The sequence below is a fragment of the Equus quagga genome, chromosome 13, assembly GCF_021613505.1.
Source record: "Equus quagga isolate Etosha38 chromosome 13, UCLA_HA_Equagga_1.0, whole genome shotgun sequence".
Lineage (NCBI taxonomy): Eukaryota > Metazoa > Chordata > Mammalia > Perissodactyla > Equidae > Equus > Equus quagga.
Genome location: NC_060279.1, coordinates 103,271,622 through 103,277,621, shown reverse-complemented (window position 1 = coordinate 103,277,621; position 6,000 = coordinate 103,271,622). Strand labels below are relative to the sequence as shown.

General features: G+C 59.9%; 1 protein-coding gene across 2 annotated transcripts in view; it reads left to right on the top strand.

Annotated features, from left to right (window-relative positions):
• The first annotated feature begins 2,283 nt into the window (after nt 1-2,283).
• CHST8 (carbohydrate sulfotransferase 8) overlaps nt 2,284-6,000 on the top strand; it is a 113,718-nt gene continuing 110,001 nt past the window's right edge. Inside the window, exon 1 of one of the 2 annotated variants that reach the window (XM_046682956.1) lies at nt 2,284-2,653. The gene's annotated coding sequence lies outside the window, so the exon portion shown is untranslated. The remainder of the gene's footprint in view (nt 2,654-6,000) is intronic. The other variant, XM_046682955.1, reaches the window with a different exon arrangement.

Genomic DNA, 6,000 nt, shown 5'->3' with positions numbered 1-6,000 from the left:
TCTTAGCAGCGGCTGCCTGAATCTTAGATGCAAATAAGTGCTAATAAGTACAGTTGGAAAATCTAATGGAAAAATTGTCCTTCGCGGGAGGATTGCTGCCCACAGAGGCACCAGGCAGCTGAGGGGCTGACCAGCCCCACTGGCTGCTCCTGTGGTGGGGGTAAAGCCTGTGTGGACTCGTTCTGTGAAAGCAGAGCCTGTGTAGACTTGTCCTGTGGAAGCACTTGTGGTCCAAACCTCCTCCTGGCTGTAGGGCTAGGCTCAGGCAATGGGAACTCCTCCTCCCATCCTCTCCCCACTGCCCGGTGAGCGTGTGTGTGTCTGTGTGTGTGTGCGTGTGTGCATTTGTCCTGGCGCGTGTGTAGGGTACTGAACAGATTCCCTTGACCACTAGGCCTCAGCCAGTGTCAGAACCCTGGGTGGTGAGAGGGGCTGGAGGTGTGGGGACAAGGGGACAGGGGCAGGCACTGGTCAGCGCACCCTGGGCTCCTCAGGGGGTAGCTTTCTGCTCCCTTCACCACCCTCCTCTCTGACCTCTTCTTTCCTCCTGCTCTGCTCTGACAGCTGATGGTCATGGGTTGGATAAGGCTTCTACTACCCTCATCTTCCTGACACTTGAGTCCTTGTCCCTTACGTTCTGCTCTCATCTGACCCTGACTGAGGTGGCATAGGGCGATTTCAGCTATAAACATGCTCCCCCCACCCCCCCCCCCACACAGGTACCGCCTAGCCAGCAGAGTGTGGCTGGGCCTAGCACCCTGGGTCTGGCATAGTCTCTGAGCTCGGAGTCTTGGAGAGAGAACCCCAGCACTGAACCTATCCCACTTTGGAATCAGCAGTCCAACCCTGGATCTGCCGTCTCCAGATGTGGACTCCAGCAACTTGGTGGCATTCTTGTACCTAAGTTTATTCATCTGTAAAATGGGAATAATAATGCCTACTTTGTTGTTGCAAGAATTAAGGAAGATCGTGACAGTGTTGGTCTGCTTAAGTTTGTCTTCCCGCCTTTCCTGGTCTATCTCTGAATGTTCTGAGCTTGCTTGGCCATGAAGGAGGCCTCAAGGCTACCCCGGGGTGAGTCTTGGTGACCCCCAGGCCTACCAGAGCCCCAGTGCTGGGAGCTCCCAAGCATTCCTCAGGAGTGGCTCTGCTTCCTGCCAGGGCTGCCCCCAGCCCTCCTCTCAGGTCATTCAAGGGCCACCAGTCCGCCCCACTCCCCAACTCCATCTTACACTCTCGGTCAGCAGGTTGGAGTCATCAAGCCAACCAAACAGGAGACAGAATGAGAGACAGGAGGGTGAGCATCCTTCACTTAATTTTACTACAGTTTCCTCTGCAGGATTTTGAAAATACGGGGTGTCCCTTCAAGACTAAGAGGTGACAGATTTAGTTTCATGCGGCTCCTGTGAGAAGCCGGCCTGCCTGCCTTCCTGGCAGTGCCCGGCCCTGCAGGTGGGGGCTGCCTCTTCTCAGGAGGAACAAGGACCGGACTCAGAGCCCCGCCTCCCAACCCCCTCAAGTCGCTGCTCTGCCCTGGTGCCTCTGGCTGTGGATCTGTCGCGTGCCCACTGTGTTGCTGGGGGTGTGTACGGGGAGGGATCGGTTGACCCAGGCTGACCTCGTTACCACCGCTCCCAGTTCTCAGGCCCCTGACCCAACAGGGACTTCAGAGAGGCAGCCCTCAAGGGAAAGCCTGGGTCACGGCAGGGTACTTCCAGCTGAATCCAGAGCCCCAGGAATCTGGGGATCGGTGCGGACACCGGGGCCGAGCTGGCCCAAGACCTTGACCGAATCCCACCGAGGAGGCTGCAGCCCAGGGGTCTCAGAATCTTCCTCGCGACCAATCTTCTGCGTTTCGCCCGCCCCGCGCCCCCGCAGCGTTGGGTCCTGGGCGTGGGCTTCTGCCCAGTTCTGCTCGCGGCCCGCTCCCGTGACGCCTTGTCCTTTACCCGGGTCGGCGCCGGCGTGCGACCCACCGAGGCAGGGGCAGCACTCTGGCCGCAGTCAGGAGCCAAGTGTCAGCCGGGATTCCGGCACTCGGGGAACCCGGGAGACGGGCGCGGCCTCCGACACCACTGCCCCCACCCCCGCGGCCGCCGGACCGCGCCCAGCGGCCGATCCTTCGGAGCGCGCGGCCCGTGGGGTCGCGGGAGCCGCAGAGCGTGAGTGGGTGCGGTGCCCGGAGCTCCCGGGAGGGACGAAGAGATCCTAGGAGCGATCCCTCCCGGGCCCGCACCGCCGTCGCCGCCACCACCGCGGGGCGGGGCCCAGGCCGGGGGCGGGGCGCCGGGCGAGCGCGGCGCTATTTCCAGCCTTGCCGGAGGCTTCGCTCGCACTTCGCTGGGAGCCTCTCGGCGCGCTGGCCGGATCCGCCGGTGGTGTAGGGAGGAGAAGGCGGCGGCGGGAGGCGGGGGACCAACCGGGGCCGGGGGCCGAGGAGGAACACGCCACCGCGCCCTCTCCGTCTCCTGCGCGCTCTAGCCGCCGGCCCCACGCCGCTCGCCTCACCCACCGCACGGGGTTCTTCTCGGAGTGGGAGGAGGCGCCGGGCCCAAGCTGGGGCGGAGGTCCTCCCTGTCGCCCGGGAGCCCCGGAGCGGAGGATTCGCTGTGGAGGACCGCGCCGGCGGCCCCGGGAGCGCCGGCTGCGTCAGGTAAGTGCGCTGCGCCCCCGCCCCACCCCTGTCCCCGCCCTGTGCAGGCTCCCGGCAGGGAGAGGAGCCCCAAAGGGTCCCGGGAGGGCCCGGGTCTGCGCTGCGCCCCAGCCCCGCGAACCCACGCGGATGGGAGTCCGAAGCCGCGGGCAGGGATAGAGCGTGTGGGGTTCCGATCTGGTCGCACTTTGGGGACTGGCTCCAGTAGCAGGAACTTTAATTAGACTTTTGCTCCGTGGATTTCACTTGCCGCCGCGCGTCTGTCAACTGCCGCCCCTCGGGCTTCCTCGGTCCCTGCGGATCCTCTGCTCCTCTTCCCGGCCCCGGGTGCTGGGCGCCAGGCTGGAGCGCCCGGGGTGCCCAGGGTTTTCCTGCGCGGTCCAGACTGGGACTCGGGGGCGGGTTGTGGCCGGCAGGGGCGAGGGAGGAGTTAGAGGCCGCCTTGGCTAACTACCGAGCGCCGGAAGGTGCCTCCGCGCTCCATCGCGAGCATCCCCACACCGCAGCTCTCCGGGGCACCGGCCTGTTTTGTACTCGAGGCAAGTGTGTGCGCATCCGTGATCGTGTGAAGGTGTGTGCATGCGTGTGTCCAGGAGTGCGGGAGTCGGAGCCTCGGGCGGCTCCGGTGGGCGGTGAAAGGACCCGCTTTGCCGCGGGGCCCAGCGGAGCTCTGGCGGCGGCTGCAACTCCAGCTGCTGGCTTCTAGTTCTGCACGCAGGCGAAGGCGCGGTCGCGGGTTTTGGCAGTGCCAGTGCGGGCGCTTGGGTCGGAGGTGACCCCTCTCCCTTCCCCAGCGCGGGACTCACGCCGCCCTAACTTTCTCAGTACGTTTGGTCTCCCGGCCCGGCGACCCCACCCGGAGCTGGCGCGGCAACCGCGCACCGCCGTGGGCTTGGGCGCTCGCTGCCTGTCTGTCCTAACCGGGAAGTAGGGGCCGATCCTGGGGCGCCCGGTCCCACAGCCGTCTCGGCTATTCCAGCGGATCCCGGGTCCTTGGGCGCCTCCCAGCTGGACCCTGAGCCGTGACTGGCTGTGCCAAGGGAATGGGAGTCCAGGGGCTCTATATCTGCTTGGCCGGCATTTGGCCCCCGCAGCGGAGCATGAGGGACAGAGGGTTGAGTGAAGGGACTGGAGCCCCTCTGGAGTGGATGGTGGGAGGAGCGGTGGCAGAGGGGTACGGGCCGACTAGCCCCTTCCCCATCCCTGGGATGCTCACAAGGTGCACTACCAAGCCGGCTTTCTTTGGGTAACCTCTCACATCTAAGTTCACCTTGACCCTTGCCGGTGGGGTGGGGAACTTTTCCTGAGTCCTCTCTTAGGACAGCGCAGCCTCTGGAGCAGGAGTGGCAGCGCCCTCTTTAAAATTTCCCACCTGTCATGGCCTGTCCTGCCCACGCTCTGTCCTGTCCCAAGGGCAAGGCAGACAGGCCGCAGGGAGGGGTGACACGCTGGTCCCCGGAGATGACCCTCTTTTAAGCCTGTGAGCCCACTACATATGGCAGGACAGGGTCTGGGGAGCTCTTGGGGGCAGGGGAAGCACGTTCAAGAGCCTGCATCAGATTTGCCTCTGTGAAGTGACCCACAGGAGGGGTAAAATTCAGACAAGGTCGAGCCTCATAGGATGATCAATAATGCAATAGCATGGAACACAGAAAACCTCGAAGTCTGACCCCGTCCCATCGCCTGACCCATTCGCCCTGGGACACACGGATGGCACAACTTATTTATTTACCTGGAATCAGACTCCACGAGAGTGAATTATGTTCCCCAGGTATTGATTTTTGAAAAGACCCCAGATTAAAAAAGTCAAGGCTTTCTTAAAGCAAGATCAAGGATTAATTATTTATAGAGAGACATCAATCAACCGGTGTGGGGGCTCATTTGTAAATTGCCTGAGCCTGCAGGAGGAGCATCTCTGAGTCTCCCTGGCTCTGGCTGGGAGAGGAGCAGGCTCGTCTGACCTCCTGGGCTTGGCAGGGCTTTCTTGGACTGTGACCGGAGGAGGATGCTTTGTAACCCAGCCTGCTGTTGGAGATGCCTTTTTAATCTTGTAGCCAGAATACCACTTGGGAAATTTCATGCATATTTGCTGTGTTTCCGTAATGAACATTTACTGATTACAGAGTATCAAGGGAATTTCATTTTTTAAACATTTATTCAAATCTCTGTTTATGTAAGCTAATAAGTCTGGGAAAGTGTGGTCACTGTATTTTTTTTTTTTTTCTTGCCGTACAGTTGTTGGCAATGTGTGCCTATTAGCCTCATCTCAGAATTTACCTTCAGTTCACTTAAAAGGAGGAAAGTCAGATTCTCCTGATTAGAAACGTTGTGCAGGCTGCCTCTCTGCTTTTCACTCTGAGTTCATGCCAGCGGCAGCCTGATAGGCTTTTTGTGGTTTTGCTGATGGAAAAGATGGGCACTTAGAGCTTTTGTGGTTGTTTGCTGATGCGTCTGGTTCGAGGTACCTGTGGTGGGCCCTGGCGTCTTGTGGGGCTGCTGGGAGAAGATGTGCCTCACCTTGCCTGCTGCCTGGCCTGGAGTCTGAGACACCTGTCTTTGCTGGACCTGCTGCACCTCCCAGATTTTCCCGTGCGTGGCAGCCACATTGGAGGAGTGTGGAGCAGGGTGGGAACCTATGGGCAGGAAAGTGGACAAAGGATACTGGCAGCTCCTTAGTGAACAACTTGGCAATTAGAGTCCGTAAACACTGTGAAATCAGTGCCCAGCTTTCAGTGAGTGAGACGATAATGAGTTATAAACAGGAGATCTTGTGGTGCTGACCCATGGAGATCAACGTGGCCATGCCATGGGTCAGTGAGAAATTAAAAAAAAAAAATTGAGGATAGTTGTCTGGATGTGTATGTAGAATGGTGTCCTGGAGCTTCGGGAAGTTTGCTGAGGGGCAGGCAGCCTATGTGGTGACGGCACAGTGAGAGTCGGTTCCCTGGCTGTCCTTGGAGTCATAGCCAGGACTCGTCTGACTCCAGAGCAGCTGTGTTCCCTCCCTCCTACGAAGAAGCTGCCCAAAGCAGAGGAAAGCCCTGGGCTCAGACAACCAGGGGACAGAACCACATTAGCTCAGGTGGCAGAGGACGCTGGAGATGCCGTCTCATTTCTCCCAGCTGGAGGATGTGTGACCCTGCGGTCGGTAAATCACCGTGGCAGAAGATGAGACTTACAAATTGGCCGTGGGAAAAAGTTGTGACTTTTACCCTGTACAAAACTACCTGTCATTGGTGATCTGGAGCTCTTGCCTGTACCTGCTGGCCACAGATGCAGCCTCAGCCACTGACACCACGGGGCTGCCTGCGTCCAGGTGCATTCACACCAAGAAGCAACCCTGATTC